General features: G+C 40.9%; 1 protein-coding gene across 6 annotated transcripts in view; it reads left to right on the top strand.

The window, feature by feature from the left end:
- Window positions 1-21181, top strand: part of znf536 (zinc finger protein 536) — a 278944-nt gene that overhangs the window by 62923 nt on the left and 194840 nt on the right. For all 6 annotated transcript variants that reach the window (XM_056404930.1, XM_056405098.1, XM_056404841.1 and 3 more), the window contains exon 2: window positions 1782-1865. The gene's annotated coding sequence lies outside the window, so the exon portion shown is untranslated. The remainder of the gene's footprint in view (window positions 1-1781; window positions 1866-21181) is intronic.

The raw sequence follows: 21181 nt of genomic DNA, 5'->3' as shown, positions 1-21181 counted from the left end.
AATCAGTTACCTTTAATAAATATGTTCATGTACGTTAAATTTGAGGAGTAAATAAGTGTGTTTACCTTGCGTACATCAGCAAAACAATATCACACAATAATATGTAAAACAGACATGACATTCCTCTGAGAGGAGTTCTCTCTCTTCCCACCGCCTCTCTCCTTATAAATGAAAACCTGCGCCCCTTGCCTGTGTCTCTGTCTCTCTGTGTCTCTGTCGAGGTTTTGTCTGGCGGGCGGCCGGCTGGTGCAACATGGTTTGATAGGTAGATGTGAACTATTTTGAATTTAATTAAGGGCCTGATGAGAAAAACGTAATGGGAGAAAACGCAGCAAGTTCCAGCAACATTGTGTGTGAGTGTGTGTGTTTGCGAACAGGAGAGAGAGAGAGGGAGAGAGACAGAGAGAGATCTCAGGTTACAGCAGCATATGCTAAGCACTCAAAAACATACACAATGCCTTTGGTGAACAAGGTAGTTGGTATGCCCTTGGGAGCCAATTTAGATTGTGACTTAAGGCAACGTCGTGGCTTTCTTTGTGTTCGAGTGTGTGTGTTCCCTGCATGTGTGTGTGAGTCTTACTCTTGACGCTCCATTAAAACAGTAGTGGTGGGTAGATCTGGGTGGCCCTCCTGCAGACCCTCCACATCTGTGCCCCACCCCCCCTCTCTGCCCCCCTGCTGCAGGACTGAGCCAGCTTCTCCATGCGTGGCTGCATCTGCACGCCCAGGATAGCCAGGAGAGTTTGTTGCATCCACACTTCAAAATTTTAAGCAATAATATTAAGAGAGCGCCACCTACAGAAACCCAAGAAAAAAAACAAAAAGGTGACAGTGTTGCTCACACTGTGACTGATCTTCAGCATTGAGCTTTTAGCGCATAAGATTGAAGGTAAACACACAAACGCGGGTAATCTAGCAGATTACCATATAAGCAAAGTTCAACAGATTTAAGCAAACATTTAAAATGTCATAAAAAGATGAAGCAGTTTTGTCAGCAGCATCGAAAGAGATAAATTAGCTCCTTCAACAGAGAACAAAGCCCTACAACTTTCTTAGATTCCCCACCTCCTCTGAGCATAGAAACTTTTTTTTTTTGCAGCAGGGTTTAGGAAATGTATTTATTCTCTATAATTTCATAAGTGACGGCTCAAAAAAGTCAAAGCCAGTCGCTGTCAGTTCCTCTCCGTCTCTCTGTGAGGCCTCGGCTTGGATGCCACTCACAGCTACATACTACTTTAAAGGGGAGTGGCAGTCTTTCACTTCACATACTTTCTGTCGGCTTGATTATTTTTCTGGTGTTAAGCGGCGGGGCTTCACGACTGGATCAGATAACAACCCCTCTGCTGTGCTGCACTCACCCAAGTTTTCTGCTTACAAGAACAAAGCTGGCTGTTTTTTTTACATATTTTAACTCCCAGATGATAAAACCCCCTCTGCATCTTAGCGCGATTCCCTCGTCTTCGACTGGTATTACAATGTCAAATTAAAAAGCAATAATAAGAAAATGAAAAAAATAACGTATAAAGATTGATGTGCACAAGCAATTACAGTTCATATATTTGTTAGATTACTCGTGGATGTGTAAATGACATCACGTCCTCGCAGGAAGTCCTGAGGAAAAATAAACCTGTGGGGTGTGGTGGGGTGGTGGTGGTGGAGCAACGATGAGCACACAACAATTTTAATGGGTATTTCTCTCCTGTTGCCAGTGTTGCAAACTTGTCAAGCTTCAAATGCGAGTGACTTGTGAATTTCCTGGTGTGTGTGTGCTTTGTTTACAGGCTCTGGTTGTCCCACCTTCTGCGGAGCTGTCGGCGCTCTTCCTTGACATCCGGCGTTCGTTGGAGAAAGCGGCAGTCACGCAGGTACGATCACACCGATTGATCATGGGGGAAAGGGGAGGATATTAAAGGTGTCTGTCACACACACACACACACACACACACACACACACACACACACACACATACACATATGTTTTTTTGTTTTCATTTGAATCTTTGTTTATGCAGTGAGAATCTGCACTCGTTTAGGCAGCTCTGTGCTTCTCAGTCACACTGCCGAGGTGCTTGTTCTTTGGGAGCATCTGTTGGTGGGTCAGTGACTCGCTCTGGAGCACATCAAAGTTATAGACGAGAATCAGTTATTCACAATCATCACTTCCATTTCTCCACCCAGACACTTATTTTGAAGGGACAACCTACCGGCCACAAACTCTTCAGGCTTCCACCAAACACTAATCTCACAAGCATGCACACGTTATGAAAATATGACACATTGGTTGCGTGTTGGGGTGAAATGAATGAACTGAACTTGGGCATGAACTACTAGCATTGCCGTAACCTACTTTATAGTGTGTTAAAGATCCCATTAAGACTGTATATGTTTGCACCTCTGGCAGCAAAGACCTGCAGAATATGTTGGTGATGGTGCAAACTGACACCCAATGAAACACCTTGTTACTGCTACTGCTACTACCTCATTAGAGCTACTTTGGTTTGGGGTTCGAAAATACTTTATAGGATCTGAGCCCATTGTTTTTAACATAACAGTTTTGAAACTCATTGGGTTTGGCTTTCGATATCTTGTAACGATCACATTTATAAAAATCAAAACTCAAAAATAAAGCTCTATCCTCTGATCACCATTCATCAGCTGAAAAGGAAACATACCTGTAACTACAACCCGAAAATGAAATAAGCAGAATTTTGATTGAATGTATCTGAAATAACAGCTGTGGCTTACTTATTACTTATTTGTAACCTTATTTTCATGAGCTACTTGCATCAAACACAGGAATTCCAGTCCACATGCAGAACAACTGAGATTAAAATATTAAAAAGGGACCTGTCAGCACTGGCTCTGCAAGTGTGTATAGTTTCCCAATGGAAAATCCAAAGGATGGGGCGTTTATACTCGCTCCAGAGCACCTTGCCTCAATGACTCTCTTTGGCTCCCCAACAGCGGCAATAGTGTGCAACACTAGCTAACATTACTTTACAGCGGGCACAACAGACTCCAACACAAACTCCACATAAAGCACATAAAAGAAAATTAAAAAAAAGTTTTATCTAGTGATGCACGTCTGGTTATACAGACTAGATGGGGGTAAAACTAAATGATATTATGCTTTATAAATTCTATTTAAAAAAAAAACTAAATATTAGTCAAATTATAGTCTCACATAACCAGACCTATCTTTATTTTTATTTCAGTGCTAGAGAGTCAAATATAGTCTAAAATATATTTTATAGTCAAACTGTAATAAATTTTACCTGATCTGTCAACATGATGCTGGTCAATCACATTCAGTCACATGTAGTCAGACTAGCCACTGGGACGAATGGGACAATTCAGTGGGCCAGTGGTCTGTCAAAAATCCACGTGTTTACCGTCCCAGTCAGTCTCTTAACCGTCCCTCTATGTGTGCCTGTCATTCAGGGTGTGCACCGTCAGTAAATGTTCCTTCTATGTTCTCACTGTTACATCTCCGCCGGCCTCTCATCTGCAATCCCAGTTAATCCCATTCAAAACTCCACATGGTCTGGTGGTGACAGAAGGGTAGACCGCTCCTTCTTCTTCTGGTAATCCTTAAATTGGCACAATCCAAGTGCCAGACAGGGCTGAATTTCTCTCCCAGTTTCATCACTGGTTTCTCCGATGCCCTGGATGCTGCTCACCGACCACCGGCCACCAGTGTCATTAAAAACAAGGGTTTTAACACTTATAACATCATAAAGCTTATGTTGCTCCTAATGGCACTAGTCGTTATTTTTCAGTAAATAATGCGTTTGAGCTATGCATAAATTACAAAGTCTTGTTTTCCGTTTCTACAACTCTAATATACAGAAGATACAGTGTGTTAATATGTCAGCTTTGGGCTGTTTTCCCATTGGACCAGTCAATAAGGACTGAGTAAAATCAGTCCTATCATCTCAACTTCAGCAGATAATTAAAAAAAAAGTATTAAGTTAAGAATAATTAAAATACTTTCCTGTTATATCAATCAATAAATAAACATAAATGCATTAACTTCAAGTGACCTTTAAATTCCCATTATTATAAAGATATATTGACATCTAGTCCTCAGTACAAATCAACAGCATGAAAAATAAATACTCTTTCCCTCTACTTTAAATTTTGGTGGGACCTAACCATCAGAGACAGAGATATTGTTTCCCTGAAGGTTCCTTGTCTGTGGAGAACTGTTGTGTCTATTTTCGGTTCAGATATGTCATCACTCAGCATCAGAGCTGCTCCAAGTTCTTGTTTTCTCACTTTTTGTGATGATGCTAATCACCTGAATATTATCATGCACACTGGACAGTAACATAGTAACCCCCACCCACCTCCGTAACACCCAGACTCCCACCCACACACACACACACACACACACACACACACACACACACACAAACACTGCCTGTCAAAAAGCCACAATGCCGTCAATTCCTCTCTATGTAGCTCAAGGAGACGATTAGCAAACAGAAGTGACACGGTAAACAGGTGCTAGCCATTATTCCTGGAGCTGGAGGAGCGTGGCCACCCCATCTCTCAAAGTGATGGGCTGTTAAAGTGTGTGTACTATATGTGTGTCTATGTGTGTCTCAGTGAGTGATGCGGGGATCACGTGACAAAGCTCAAGTGAGGGATATGTCTGCTTCGTGGGGTTAGGATGCTTCATCCCACTAATCAGCATGTTATGATCATCATCATCATTGTTGTCGTCATTGTTGTTGTTTCTACTCATACAAGAGGAATCAGACTCCTGTTCTCAGGAATGTCACATTCATCTTTGCTCGCCTTTAAATCCATACACGTCTCTCCAGCATCCCCCCTCTTCCTTTCTTCCTCTCTCCAATAATTACTCATATGCTCTCACTTCCCTGTATTCTTTTAATTTGTAATAGACCATCGTCCTGAGAGTTGGCTTCCTGAGAAACGCAGAAAGAGACGAGGGGGGTCAGGCCGGTTTGTAAAAATTGATTGCTGGTAAAGTGCTAATCAATTGAAACCTTTTCTCTTGAAGCTGGAAAAAAATCATGTTATAACATTTATTATAAGATTCAGAGCAGCAGGGATTAAACATATATACCAGCTGTCCTCCACAGGACGAGCCGAGACAGCCGGCCTGTCTGAGTTATCACCCTGCAATAAGGTGAAAAATGGAAACATATTTAACTGCAAATGTTACATTCAGATTAAATTACATATACGATTTCATGCTCTGCACACGCATTTTGTCCAATTACCTTCATGATAATAATAATAATAATGATACGATGATGATGATGCTACATTTCTCTAGTCAAACCCTGCCTTGGAGCTGGTCTGCTGGTGTTGGAACACGTTTTGCAGGCTGTAGATTTATTAATCAGATATAGCGCGGGTGAGTCATGTGGCTTTGGCTTGTGTCATATAGGCGGTATGTGCCACAGATTTCCCTCATATTGGAAGCAGAGCAAACACATGCTCCCTTTGACGTATTCTCACACCATTCCTCGCACAACTTACACACAAACCTGCAGACGTGCACACACATACAGATGGCTCAGCTACATAGAAAGAGATTCATAAACAGACCTGCACACACACACACACACACACACCCAGGAGTATTCTTATATTGTGCTATCACTACTTTTCCTTCGAAGTAAAAGATCTGAATATTTCCTTTATGTCCTCAAAAAGAAGTGCATTAAGTTTTGTATTATTATTATTTGTATTATTACTATTTGGACACTATTGACACTATTTTACTGCCAGACACCATCAAACTGTGACATTCCAGGAACGATCATGTGTAATATATTTTCCTTCTGCGTTCCCAGAAGGCCTCAGTCTGGCTTCGAATTCTTGCTAGTGATTTCCTACATTTCCCAGAATGCATTTTAATACCCCCCCCCCCCCCCCCCCCCCCCAACTTTTAGCTTCTTCTTCGTAGCCAGCTAATTTGTGAACACTGGGTTGTGTTGGTTGATTAACTTCTGGCTGCGATGCATTTCAGACTATAGATGTGACTCACTTTATCTTTCACTCATTTTTTAAGTAAAAGATTTGAATGCTTCCTCCACTTCTCCACTAACAAGAAGAAGATGTGTTTGTGTTTAAAAAAAAAAAAAAAAAAAAAAAATCTTGAATTTGGAAACCATATCCTAAAGAAAAATGTTTGGACACTATTGACACCATTTTACCGCCAGACCAGTTTTTTGTGCATTCCAGGAAAGATTAAGTATAATTTATTTTTCTTTGCCTCAGTCTGGCATCTAATCCTTTTGTTTTTGGAACTTTTATTTAATTTTTTTTACATTATTTTAACAGAGCAAAACAGTTCCTGACAGAGGACCTCATACCCTAAAAAAATAACATAAATTAAATAAAAATAATAATAACTAAAATGACTAAACAAATAAATAGAGAGGCACATTTCGCAGAGGGAGGCATTTGCAGCATAACAGTGTCCGTTATAGAGGAATATAACAGTGACATTGTCACTGACAGTCCATTATGACAACACAGTTTTGTTACAACAGTTCATCTCACTCAGTTAAACACCTCGGCATTAAATCCACCTTTGTGTAAAAGCGTCCATTTTCAGTCCTAGACTGGCTTCTAATTTTTGCTAGTGACTTCCTACATTTCCTAGAATGCATTCTAACAGCCCCCAGAGAAAGGGGTTGTGCGAATGTTTTGCTTCTTCACTCATGGTCATGTTAGTGTAGGTATCTCATTTGTGAACATTGGGTTGTGGCTGCGATGGAGTTCAGACTATCGAGGCTACTCACTTTCTCTCTTTCACTCATTTTCACTAATCATTTCCTCCGACTGTTACATTTTTTTAAGTCACTGTTGGAAATATGAATCTATTGTTACAACCACTACAACATGTAACCTGCACTGTGTTTAGGATGTTTTTTTCTTTTAAGAAAACATAAAAAGAACAACATAAGGTGCAGGGGTGGTGGGTGGAGAGGGGTCAATTTTCCACCGTTCCCTCTTCAGTGTTGTAGGGTTAAGATTGTTACTGCTGTGTGGTGCTCTACCCTGCTGGTATAAATACAACATGATTGGCATCGCGGCGCTCTCTCTCTCTGTCTCTCTCTCTCTCTCTCTCTGACAGCCTTCATTTGCTGGAGGAGTGGCAGACATGGTGGGAGTTAATGATTATAATTATTTTGCTTTTTTTAATTTTTTAATTTTTTTTTTTTTTTTTTTTTTTACATTGTGGGATAATTATTTAAGAGGTTTGTGTAGTCATTGTTGTAATCAGTAAAGAGAGATTACAGAAAATCCGCATGCCAACAGATGGTACTTGGCTGTTGTTGTTGCTTCATATTAAACCCAGTGCGGCGCGCTCGGTGGCAGGCAGGCAGGCAAGAGTGAGGGGACAATCAAAAAGGGGCCAAATTATAAAACTATTTTTTCCTTCATCATAAATCAATTTATCATATCACTCCATCCCAGAGAAGAAAATGAATCAAAAGCACTTAGCATTGTGAAAATGAGTACGCACACACACAAAGTGGTGGGGTGATAGTTTTGAGGCGTATAGTGAGAGTTGGTGGTGGATTTACAAAAAAGCCTTTCAGCACAGCAAACAGTGTTTGACCAGAGATGCCCCGACCCCGTGACTTTATCTATTAACACCACAGTGCACCGCCATGGTCGTTCACACGCAACCCGATTCACAAAGAAGGTCAGGGCTTCGCTCCTCTGGGACACCAGCTGCTCCAGCCACCTCCTGAACGCTGAGCTGATGCCCCTGCCCGCTTTATATGCACGCCTGCAAATGATTTCTGTTTAAGTCTATTTTAGTGTTTTTTTTTTTTTTTTTTTCTTTTGACAAGTGAGAAAGAAACAGATAAATACAAAGTGAGGTGAGGGTACTTGATATCCAGGGTCGGGGAGCAGGAGGAACACCAAGGCTGCTGGCCTACATTCCTGACTAATTGTATAATTGGAAAAGCTCTCCAAATGAGCAAGCAAGCCCCCCCCTCCTCCTCTTACCAACCACATCCCCCCCCCTACTCACTTAACACCCCCATTCCCACACACACATTCACGCCCTTCAAAGCAAATCACAAAAGAGCATTTTGGGAATGATAATAATTTCAAAAAGCGTCCATTATTAATCCCACACACTAGCATCCCTGGCAGCAGCAGCTAGGCTGGTTAGCACACACACACACACACACACACACATACACACACACACACACACACTCATTATATTACATACAGTAGATATCTATGTGATGGTGTTGTACTAGTTTTAAATAAAGTTAAAGAAATGATGTCCAGTGGGAAAGATCACAAATTTTATTTGGATTTAGTTTCCCAATGAAAGAAAGAAGCTTGATACAAAAAAAAAAACGTGTAACACCGTTAAAAGGCCATTCCAGTAATAATAGTGATTAGTATTGAGATTTCGTAAGATTGTTGGGGTACGTGGGAAACATTAAAATAAGAATGAAGCTGAGATATCCTGACTTGTTGCTCCCATGTCTTTCAAATTCAACATCTTCAGTTCAAACTGAGATAACGCAGATGACATCACCATGACATCACCAGGGTTGCTTTAAAGCTCCTCCAGAGCCACAAAAGAGATTTTACAACTTTCCCTCAGAGGCCTCTTCACGACGAAGAGTTCCACAGATTCAGTTGAAAAAGATGAAAATGCATGTTCAAGTTTTTTTTTGTCATAAATGAAAAAATATTAAAATATATTACGCAGAATACGGGACGACCTACCTGTGTGCTGTGTTAGCGCTCATATTTTACTTTTAGCACTGGAGCTCACGGTCAGATTGGATTTCATGATTTATGGTCCCTGCCACGTGCCGTTCATTTCCATGGCTACTGAGGGACGGGACGGGGGCGGACGGGGATGATTTCTGAGGTCGACGGCGGTGTCTAACGGGATTGCGGGGTGCTGTTAAAACGGAGCCGTTAATTAATGCTATTGATCAGCAAAAAAATAAAAGCAAATGTGATTTGCATACAGCCCAAGTGATCAATGCATTAACCGATTTTTTTTTTCTTTCTACCCCCTCTGAAATCTGATTTCCTGAGTTTTCAAAGTGAGAGAGAGAGAGAGAGAGAGAGAGAGAGAGAGAGAGTTCAGACTAATGTGGATCGATCGGGCTTCTCTCAGACAAGAATACAAAGCATTTTATTAGCCGATGAAGGGTGAAACATACCAGGACAGTCGACACGGTTTGAAGTCGGATTATGAATTTATGTCTCACTTCAATAAGAAGACAGCTTTTACATATTTGTTAGAACTGATATCGACATTGTCACATCCCCTCCTCCTTCACATAGTGAACAGAAACATGGTAATAAGGTGATATTTCTGCAAGGCCAAAAAAAGGCAACAATGTTAAAAAAAAACCAAACATCAATGACAATAACAACAGGGGCATGAAAAAAACAAAAACACAAGAGGTGTTAATAAAGCAATATGTTGTTTTTTTCCCGTCTCCTTCCTTTCCCTCTCTGTCAAGAGCAGCTTATTATAGCATATTGATTTATAAAGCTTTAAATGTGATCCTCCATGTCCAAGTCAAGGGCAGGGAGTGAAAGAGAAAGAGAGGGAGGAAGAGAGGGAGAGAGAGAGAGAGAAAGAAAGAGAAAGAAAGAAAGGGAGAAAGAGAGCGAAAGAAAGATGAAAATGAAGGGGAGAAGGCGTCTGGAGACAGATAGAGATAGAAAGAGTGTCCACGACATGGGGAAGTGGCAGCAAGGCATTTTCAGAGCCGCTCTGGAACACAAAAGGGTAATTGTTTTAGCCCAGATGTTGCATTCGCACAACAAGCAGGATACAATGTTCCTACTGAGCTGATGAGCCCAATCAGTGAAATGATTAAAAATTGATTTTGTCCCTGTAATTACAGTATGTAAACTACTTAGCCGGGATTGCAAAGGAAGTGATTTTCTAATTACGTATATACTCTGGTGTCTAATGATTGGTTTTTTGAAGTAATGAAGAGAGGGTCCTAACGACTCCACTGTGTTCTGTTGTTGAAGGGAGAAGGCAAGAGAAGGGGTGTGGGGGTGCTGGTGGGTTGGAGGGTGGGGGGGTGTGGGGGGGGGGTGAGGGAGCATCGTTAGGGCAAGACAGCAGGCTCAGATACAGAAGAGGGGGGATGAAAATTGAATTTTTGCCAACCAGCGCTAGCACGCTAACACGGGGGCCCTGTGTTCGTTTGCATGGGATCTGGAAGCTAAATGGAGGCTGTGACTTCTCATGGGGGTCGCCAGGCCTTAACCAGCCCTGGCAATCTGGACCCTGCAATTAAAACCTCACGGGGGTTAGTGATTCAGGACATTACACATGCACAGGGGAATTAACACTCGCGCAAGCACACAGAAATAAGCATGTAGCTAGGCCCTTCTGCTCTGTACATATTTCACCAAGCTTCACTGAAACAAGTCTGTAGCTTTTCATAGAAACTGACTCTTCAGGATTTGATCCCACAAGTGACATGAACTCTGAGTAAAGCAGCAGTTGGACTTGTATGTCCTTTTAATAGATTATGTACAGTAATGATTTGAGTGCTCTCCAGGTGGAACTCAGGTTACACAAAGAGGAGTTCAAGACTCGTAAATCACAGACTAGACAGACGCATATTTCTCTAGAAAATCTTTGGAGCGACTTGTTGCTGGAGAACGAGAGGAACTGAAAGCAGAGACTGACGGAAAAGTAAGGAAATCACATCAAGAAGAATCTTGATATGGATAGTGGACAACTTTCTGGACCGGATACCCTGCTCAATCCTGAGGTCTTGATAATGGCAGCAGGTGTGTGTGTAGGGGAAGGAAAGAGTGAATTCACTTGTATCTGGAGGGTTACAGTGTGATATGGTTGACTTGATCAATGCGGAGTGCATGAGATCAACAGGGAGGGAACCAGGAGTAATAAAAGCTGAGCTCTGATCTCAACAGGACAAAGTGGATGTGCTCCATCATAACAAGAGGCTGAGAGAAAAGTGAAACCTTTTGTCATGTCTAGATTTACGCAAAATCCCATATGGAGAGACTTAGAAGCTTTTTTTGTGCTCATGTGCAGGAAGTGAATGCAGCCTGTTGAAGTTGCTCTACTTTTGTTTCTTCTTGTGTCATACTTGTTCAAATTTTTACTATTCACTTGTTTAATTGCTAGTAGACAGAGTTCTGGTCTGCATATTACGTATTCACATATTATTTGGTTGAATGTAGGTTGCAACGTCAGGACAACGTCAAATTCCAACATCAATTTGATGCAGGATACTGACGACAGCCGACATTGATATTTTGTTGGTTTTTAGTCGTGTTGTTAAGTAACCAAAATCCAACGTCTTCCAAATGTCTCATGCCAACAACTTCTTGATATTTAAAATACAGATATTCTAATCATGAACAAAACCTAGCGCCTGCTAAACATTGCAATGTCAGTTAGCCGACATTGGACTTTGACGTCTACCCGATTTTCATTTGAAACCAAAATTTGTCGTCTGTTCGACGTTAGAGTCGATAGAGTCTAACGACTTGCTGTCTTTCCGGCATTACATCCATCTCCAGTGCCTGCTGGGCAGGGATCGTCTGATTGTGCTGAAACTGACCGACAACAGACACTCAGGAGGAAGACACACAGAGGATGCAGCGAGGGAAGAGACCTGGGTCCAAACAACAGAGACTGATTGAGAACAGTGTATCTCCCTTCTATCATTTTGGGCAATGTGAGACAAAAAGATGAACAAACTATGTCCCTAGTGAGGAATCAGGGACTTCTGTGAGTGTAGTGTTTGCTTCACAGAGACGTAGCTACAGGAAGATTCTCCAGATCCCCTACTGTAAATGGCTTTCAGACGGTTTGGGTGACAAGACTGAACATTTGGAAGACCAATAGGGAGAAAGCGCAAAGATGACAGCCGAAATGATGATGAACTTACATTAAGTCACTGGAATGGCTGGACATTAGGAAATAAATATTACTTAACTTATACTTGGTATGAGCAGGAATGAAAGATGTATGATGAAAAGGCTGTGTGGGTCTGGACAAGTTGACTTTTTGGTTAAGAACACTCTGTTTGAGATTTATAAAGTCAGTGTCCTGGACAAATGAGCAGAAAGGATACTGGGCCTTGAACTTGAAAGTGTGTTTTCGGGGTATAGTTTTGTGGTTTTTACTTTTACCTCTGGAGTGTTCTACAAGGGCATTGTAGTGAGGATTCTTCAGATTTGATGAGGCATTTTGTTGTTTGCGTTCAGTTACTTTATTAACATGATTTAATAAGAAAAAGAAGAAGAAAAAACATTCACTGGCACATGGAGGACACCAGTCAATTCTATCAGTCCAAAATTCTCTTGATTTGCTGCAGCTGCTTGTATTTCTCAACTCTCCACACACGCCTCCCAGAGCGCTCGGGGTGGAACCGGGCGTGGCAAAAGTAAGCAGAGCCAGGGCAGTAGCGCTGTCCTCAGTGCTGAATCTTCTTAAAAGACATTTGACGTGATGAGTTGCAACAAAGACTCCGGCTCGATGAACATTTTTAAATGTTCTTCAGCAGAATAGTCTAATTCAGTTCGAGATTATATAATAACTGAATAGGTCTTCTTACCAAAGAATGGTTTGGCAGCTGAATAGAGCATGAACAAACTCTCCCGTCTTGGCCGGTGAATATTTCTTGAACTCGTCCTATTTTCCAACATTGTCTAGGTAGGAGATGATCATAAATCAATACCACGTCATCAATCTGGAATGTGTTAGTCGAGGTTGTCGAGTTCAAAACATGGGCAGATCTTAACATCAACAAATACTCATCTCTCCAGCGTTTCCACAGCTGGTTAAGAAGTCTGTCACGATACTGCCACCGCTTGTTAATCCTTTTGGCGTTTACTCCAATAAAGTCCGCATTTTTTAATGTCTTCGTTGGTAACACAGTCAATCTTTCTCCTGTCAGGAAATGAGCTGGTGTGAGAGGGGCAAGGTTTTCATCAGATTTCAAGTATGTGAGAGGGCGAGAGTTGATCGCTGCTTCCACCTCAATCAAAAATGTTTGCAATTCCTCAAATCTGATGATCTCCATGTTAGTTTTAGTCATATTTAGTCTACCTAACTCTTTTATTTAAGTCAGTTTTTAGTCAACTAAAACTCATCTTGGTCAAAGAAAACAAACATTTTAGTTCAGTTTCAGTTGACGGAAATATTTGACATTTCAGTATAATTTTGGTCAAGTCCAAGAATGAGCATTTTAGTCACTTCAGCAGCAGGGCTGCTTTCTAATGAGATTTCATTCAACTGATTTTCCACTAAAATAAAATTAAAACAAAAATAAGCCACAAAATGACAGGTTGTATGAGTAAGAAAGCGTGTCTGGTCTTATGTTATTAATTTAAGGAATACAGCCAGGCATGAAAGAGGATAAACAATTAAGTGTGGAAAGATGCAACAACATTAGCAAATCCAGTGCAATCCAACTCTTGTAATATGAGTCAATCAGAAAGTAACCAGGAAAAAGAAAAACCCTTCATAATCAAAAGGAACCCTGTACAACGGCCACGCTGTAAATCCCATGCTGATAATGATCAGTTTCATCAGGTCTGTGACAGAAACGTGTCGATTTTATGCTGTCATTTTGTAGGCCTTAGTGGTAGTGTTGTACAGTAACTGTTTGTGATAGGTTGTGCCCTGCCATTTAAATACATTTGTTAAGGAAATATTGAAACCTAGTCTTTGCATACAAAGCATAACTAGACAGCTTGCTACTCCACAACAGAGTTTATTCAAGCTCAGGAGATCCATCCATCCATCCATCCATCCATCCATCCATCCATCCATCCATCCATTATCCATACCACTTATAGGGTTGCGTGGGGGCTGGAGCAAATCCCAGCTGACATTGGGTGAGGGCAGGGTACACCCTGGACAGACCGCCAGTCTATCACACATGCTGACATATAGAGACAAACAACCAGTCATGCTCACGTTCACACCTATGGGCACTTGAGAATCGCCAGTTAACCTCATATGCATGTCTTTTGATTGTGGGAGGAAGCTGAAGTACACCCAGAACCCAGAACCTTCTTGCTGTGAGGCAACAGAGCTAACCACTGCTCCACCGTGTCGCCCAGGCTCAGAACAATCCTTTAAATAACCAGTAGAAAATACAATAGACGACATTTATCTGGTATTGACCCATTCAAATTCAACAATTACCAAATATGTATGGCAATTAAGTTGTGCATGCTTTACGATGGATAATGTTTAATAAACCAAAACTAACAAACTCGTCATAAGCAGAAGGTTAGCCAACATAGCTGACTGCGCTACTGACTTTTAGTGAGACTTAAGTCCCATCTGCAAGCAATATAACAACGTCCTGCTGTTGTCAGATGCTAATACATAACATCACATCACTGCATTTAATACTTAGCTTAATGTAGCTCAAAAAAACAACCGTACATTTTGTTAACTGACCTCAATGTGTTTGTGATGAGCCTTAATGTTTGTCTTACCAGGTATTTTATGGCCACATTCTCTACACTATAATATTTCATCTGCTCTTTTTCACCAATGAAAATAAAAGATTTTGTTAAAGTTTTTATTTTTTAAGCTTTATTAAAGTCTCTGATTTTTTCTTCAACGATATCGCATGTTGACACAGTCACAGTTAGTGTTTAATGATGTTGGTGCTGTCTTGCCATCGTCTTGTCTTAGTCATGGAAAGAAAAGTGTCGATTACTGACATATTTTGTGATAATTTTCATTAATGAAGTTTGCACTGACAAAGTGTTGAATGTCTCCTACGTTATTTAAAGTTCTATTTCTCCTCTAGTTCTCTTAGTTATTTCATGTTTTGACAATGACATTATCTTTTCTCAGTGGTATAAGACCATCACTGAACCAATCAAAAAATGATCACAAATTACCATTTTATTATAGAGGCATTAGCGGTATCAGTGCTGTGTATTAAATGTATTCATCACTCATAAATCAGACTTGTAGATCATCTTGGAGAAAATAGTTTTTTTTGGTAAAGAAGGAGACTGGCTCCAGAAAAAGCTAGAGCCTACATTGATCATACATATACGTACATCAGTTGACAGAGCAAGAACGAAGGAAAACATGTCTACATTTGTTTTTCAATATAGATTATTAACTTTCACAGTTGATAGAGAGTTTAAAATGTCGTTAAGTTTCTTTATCAAGCACCTGTTCCCTGTGCTCAGGTTAATGAGTTTCTTCAACAATTTGGTGTGAAACAAGGAGACGTGTTGTCACCAACACTGCCTATGTTAATGATTCAGCTCTTCAGATTAAATCTGGTGTCTGTGGGGTTAAAGTGGATGATTTGGTCATTACTATACCACTTGATGCTGATGCGGAACATGAAAAAGATTTACAGAAAAGGCTCACTGTCGTGGCTGAAAGGTGCTGGAAATAGAGACTAATGGTAAAGAAATGCTACAGTGAAACACTTTCACTTTTTGGTAATAAACTTCCAAGAATTGCCTCTCGAACAGAGACCAGGGCTCCATTTCCCCATAATGATCAATCTGCAAAAGTGCGTTAAGTGCGTTTTCTACGAGTATTTCTACAAACGCTCTTAAATTTCTACATGTATTTCCATAAGCAGTACTTAAGAAGGCGTGCACATGCATGAGTCTTAATGTCGGCTGTCCGTGGTGCTGAAGATGATGCTTAATACACTCTAAAGTAACTTTGCATATTTAACTGTCTGGAAGCTGTGTTTTACATCACAAAGCATCAGTTTTGTTCATATGCAGGACATATTGTGAACGTGATTCTCTTATCACTTCTGTATCAAACCTGCTGTATGTAAGAATGCTGCAGTCATAGGCATCAGAAATGAAATAAAATGAAAAGAAAAGAGATGTGGACCCTGGCATATACCAAGAGGAAAGAGACATTTCAGCCAGTAGATTAATAGATTAGTTGAGGATGAGAGGGAGAGGATGATGACAACAGAAAATGTGCAAATCAACTGTTGAATGAATGTGTTTTATTTTCAATTTAAACATCATCGCTCATTTAAGTGCAAACATCACTTAAATTGATAAAAGTATAGTTTTTTTCTTCAGTTACGATGCGTTTGGGAAACACCTCTCAAACTTTAGATGAATTATCACCTGAGCCTTAATATTCTTTTTGGAAACAGGGTCCAGGATAAAAAAAAATCAAGGCCAGTAACCATTTTATTTTGGGTTTGTCATTTCCTGGCTGGTGCACAAAAAGCAGGCTGCTTGATAAATCCACTTGTTTCTGAAAGGAAGCATCTCTTTCCCTCTGTCCTCAATTAATTTTTCTCCTTTTCCAGTAAACCATCAAAGATGCAACCTTTGACTCAGGTTATAAATTAGAATCAACCATTAAGTTGGGTACACGGCATCATCGTGGCGAGGGATAGAGACAACCAAGGAGTCACTCTATCAGACGGGGGAATATAGAGATAAACTTACAGGGTTGCAGAGCACATAAAGAGCACATAAATCATACCACACAGAATGAGTCACTGCCTCCGCCACGGTTTTGCTCTCCTTTCTTCTGTGCTCTTAACATATCTAACAGAGCTGAACATATTTCCCTTATCTTCTGTTCAATATTCAATATTTAATTATGACTTCATTCATTTATTTTTTAAGAATAATTTTTCTGGAGAAATAAAAGGACGTGAGTTAAGCCTCTGATTATTGGGAGGGAAAGATCTGTGGTTTTTAGTTCCTCTGGAACATTAATAAGTGACAGAAAGCTAGATTAAGAAAGCTGGGATGCAGCTAGAAAGAAAAACGACAAAGCTTTGAAATGCTGCCAGTATCACCAACTGTACTCTTCTGACACAGCTGATTGTAAGAGAAGCCGGCGCAGCCAGCGTATGCCTTTAATAATGCATTTAGTTAGGCTATGATCTATCATTTTGTACCTTTTGACATGCGATATTGAAATTTAATATTGCATCAATACAAATGATGTATTGCCAGTCGTCGGGAGAAGGGATCTGGATTGCAGAAAGATCTCTGCAAATGTCTTTTCACTCCTCTCTCGCTCTCCTTTCCAAAGCTTCATTGTACTCCAGTAGGAAGACATAAGAGACATGTGTCCCCCCGCACCTCCCCCCCCCCACCCACCCCTCCGCCTTTTCTCCAAGCTTTGATATGTATGTTTAAAAAAATGACAACTCAAAATGCTCAGGGAGAAAGTCTCCTGCTCAAACCAGAGTCAAAAGAGGCTTGGAAAGGGGGTAGGGGGAAATGGAAGTAAGAAGCAGAGGGAACATGACAGCAGTGGCTGAGGGAGACGTCACGCATTGTAGAGATCTTTGACATGACTCTTTAGTCTGGTGAAATCCCACAGGCGATATTTGGGCTATGAGAGGAGCGTTAGGTGGAGGGAACCAAAGGCTGCTGTTGCGGTGTCAGTCTAGCCTGTCTGCTCAGCGAGATAGGGCTGCACTGATAGCGACGGCGGGCTGATGTCAGTCTGAAGTTGATTTTACGTGTCAGAGAATTTCCTCACCCTACACGTTCGCACCGAAGGGAGACAAGCCAAAAAAATAAAAAAATAAATAAATAAAAAAATGAGACTGATAGAGAAGTTAAGATTTCCAGTGATGCCACACTAATGAAAGAAGCTGTCAGTGTTGTTCAAGACAGGACATCAGACTGGATACAGAATCTGATCTCGGTTCAAAACTTACCACAGCATTTTTATTGACAGGAAAGAAAAATGTATTGATGCCTTTTCATTGTGCTCTCATACCCGGAAATCATTTTCTTAGTCTGACCCATAGTGATGACCTGTAACACAGACAGTAAACACCGGTTACATGAACAAGTGTTTCAACAGCTTTTGCCAGTTTAGAGACTTTGGTTCAGACAAAAACGTGCAATTGCACATGGCAATTAAAGTATGGTCAAGGCTGGGAAAGACCATAGTTATGGTAAGTAACCTATGGTTAGCAGTTAGACAACTAAAACATCAGGTTAGGGCAAGATTGTGGTTAAGTGAACAGTTTTGTCGTGTTGGCATTGGATGTATTTTCAGTCATGGTTTTAGGTCTTATCTAGTGTTTGTTAGGGTATATCCCTTTTAATCAATCAGGGAGTAGTTGTACAATCTAGTACTTATTTTAGATTGTGATGGTGCGATGTTGTGGCCTTCTTTAAATTTGGATGATATTATTTATGAGGTTTAATATGGCAACATGAGTTATTGTCATTAGATGTCACTCTAGAAAATCATCCAATGAAAACTTTCTGATAGCAGCTGGACCAATCAACTAACTGAAGGAAGTGTCTGAGATGGTGATAACGCCGACAACCAGCACTGTATTTTCCATTTTCACTGGACAGTGTTTAACAAATTCTGTGGGTGTACTCTTTCACCAAGGCTGACCCTAAAAATGCTATTTGTAAGGTTAGCTATTGCTACATAGCCAGCATTAGCATTAACAGCTATTTAGCTGTCTCCAACCATGGACATCAACGCCAGTGTTGGCTCTTGTCTCTATCACGTCTTTTCTTCTGGGGAAGTTAGCACGCTAACCAGCTATCCGCGGCCATCTGTCCTGAGACGTAGCATATTACAACCTCTTTCCCTGTAAACTTATCAATGGCTGAAACTCTTTTGTCAAGTGACAGTCACCACCACCTGCGTCAGGTGCAGCATTGGTTAATGTTGGTAAGTTAGTTTTTTTTCAAGACAGTTTCACCCAAATGAAACTGAATTTCGAATATTTTCAGTGTTCCTGTTGACACTGGTTCTGGAAATAGATGTTGCTGCTAAATATTTTGAAGATAATTTTTCAACGCTTTGAGAGTTTAGAGGGAAATTTCAACTGTATTTGTGTGGAGGCAGAAATTTTAGAGACAGTGGGAATGAATTATTCCCGCAGTGACGTTCTGCCTGCTCTAGAGCTCAACTGAACTTGGTGTGAATGTATCCTAACACCACTTCATCACCATCCACTGACTGTCCATGTCATAGTCATTGTTAAAAAAAAAAAAAAAAAATATGGCTGGTGATGGACTAGATGATTGCAGATGACGGCGTTGACGATGATAGCGACGCTGTCAGTGACAATAATAATTACGATACGGAAGGTTGTCATTACAGTCATACTAGTGAATTATTACATATTCAGCTAAGATGCGGCGAACTTTCACAGCTCTGACACGTTTCCTCTGCAGGTGTAAAATAATTTTCAACATGTGACTCGCCAACATCTTTTCACGCGACTTTGGCTGATTCAGAGATGTTGACCTGTCATCGTGCATCTTATGCAAACTCGTGTCACTCTTGTCCCAGAGATACTGATGAGTGTGTGCGGCTGTGTCATTAACACCACATTTGTCTCTGTGTATTTGCATTTTTTACCACTGATGTACGGATGTCAATTAAACAGGGGAAGGAATAAACAGTGTAGGTGACGATCCCTGGATGTTATTTGTGGGCTGTTTACAGCCCCTCGCTGATTTCCTCGTGGCCTGCCTCTCAGAAACAACACTTGACACTGTTTGCGGTGGAAGTCGTCTGTTTGACTTTGTAGCGACTGATTAGGTCGAATAGCTTTAAAACAGTCTGTAGTGTAGAAACAGTGCATTGTTGCTAATTCCTGCATGGTCTCCAGGTAAGTTGACTCTGAACATCTAGGATGTCTGGTGTGTGTGGGTATGTTAACAGTGGGGAAGAGAGACCCAGTGAGAGAGGGAATTAGGTGCACTTGGGAGGTGCCTTTGGTTGCGCTGGGTCTTGGTGCGCTTCCCTGCTCTCCGCCTTATGTCAAGGCTTTATTATTTCACCTGCCAAGGTCCTGACCTGCTGCACTCAGGCTCTGCCTGTCTTGCACTTTCCAGAAAACCGAATTTAATAAAAAAGCAGCCTGTTGAAAACGTGTGTAAATGTAGGGCACCTTATACATGGCTGGTTGTGTGCATTGGAGTGGTGAACGTGTTGATTAAATCATTAAATTTGATTGAAATTAAATCGAAAAAGCCTTTTAGACTGACAGTGTTGGATTGTTGGTTGGACAAAACCATGTGAAGGCAATACAAAGTTAATTTATTATCATTTATTCAACACCAAGTCAAGTCAAAGTACTTTAAATAAGATAAATAAGTACATTAGAACATTTAGTAACAATAAAGCAAAAAGAAAAATCTATTGAAAACAATAAAATCAATAAAAAAATTATTCTTTCCCTAATTTTTTAGACTAAACAGCTAATTTATTATACATTATAGGTGAATGGCTAATTATATGATAATTAATAAAAATGAATGCAAATCTTGAGATTTGGAATCAACTAAAGATCCATCCTGGTGTCACTTTCAAAGAGGTTCCAACCTCTAATATCACACTCAGACGAGTGTCTACTTTCTCAGTCTCAGCTACAGTCCCTGCAAAATCTAAACTTCATCTTTGCAGACTCTTGTCTTTCCCTTTATCTTTTCCTTCCTTCCTTCCTTCCCTCCTTCCTGCATTTCTTCCTCCTGCCTCAGCGGTACATTTGGCAGGTCAACACCTCAGCGGGTGGGGCGTTGTGGGCCAGGTGACCTTTGTCTGTCATTGTTTTGCTCCTCACACCTCACCCAGGGAGAAGGGGAAGGAGCTTAGTGCCTTACACCTGCCACTGGCTTTACTGTTACGGTGCTGGGTTATTGGCAACGGGCTGCGCTTGATTTTGGTGCGCGAAGGACAGTGAGTCCCAGATGATTTGCATACATGGCCAACAGTTGATAAGTACCCCTCAGAGAGAGGGCGCGTATCACGGCCTTTATATTAGCTGAGCTGCACTCTCGAAAAGAACCAAAAAGAAGCAGTCGCTACGTAGATAACCACACCGAAAGTGACGTTAGATTCCAAATGTGATTTGCATTCCTGCGTGTGGCATTGAGAGATAAATCAAATGTACCTCAAGTGAATAAGGGGATGGAGATGAAATGAAATACCCAAATGCTGCCTCCACTGGGGCCTGATTGAGTTCAGGTGGCTGGAAAGTGTCTCACCCAGGGCTAGTTGTCAGTGAAGGATCTGCTGTCTTCTCATCTCTCTGTGCTGCAGGGCTAACTAGTGAACATCGGGTGTGTTGCTTTGACGGATGTTTGTGTGCCTCCTGTGTTGCGGGGGGACGGGCCGTTGACACACTTCATATTTCAAAGGCAAGGTCTGAGGAAGAAAT

This window comes from Seriola aureovittata, chromosome 1 (assembly GCF_021018895.1).
Source record: "Seriola aureovittata isolate HTS-2021-v1 ecotype China chromosome 1, ASM2101889v1, whole genome shotgun sequence".
In the NCBI taxonomy this organism is placed as follows: domain Eukaryota; kingdom Metazoa; phylum Chordata; class Actinopteri; order Carangiformes; family Carangidae; genus Seriola; species Seriola aureovittata.
The sequence above is the reverse complement of the archived record's forward strand: the minus strand, read 5'-3'. Positions and strand labels throughout refer to the sequence as shown.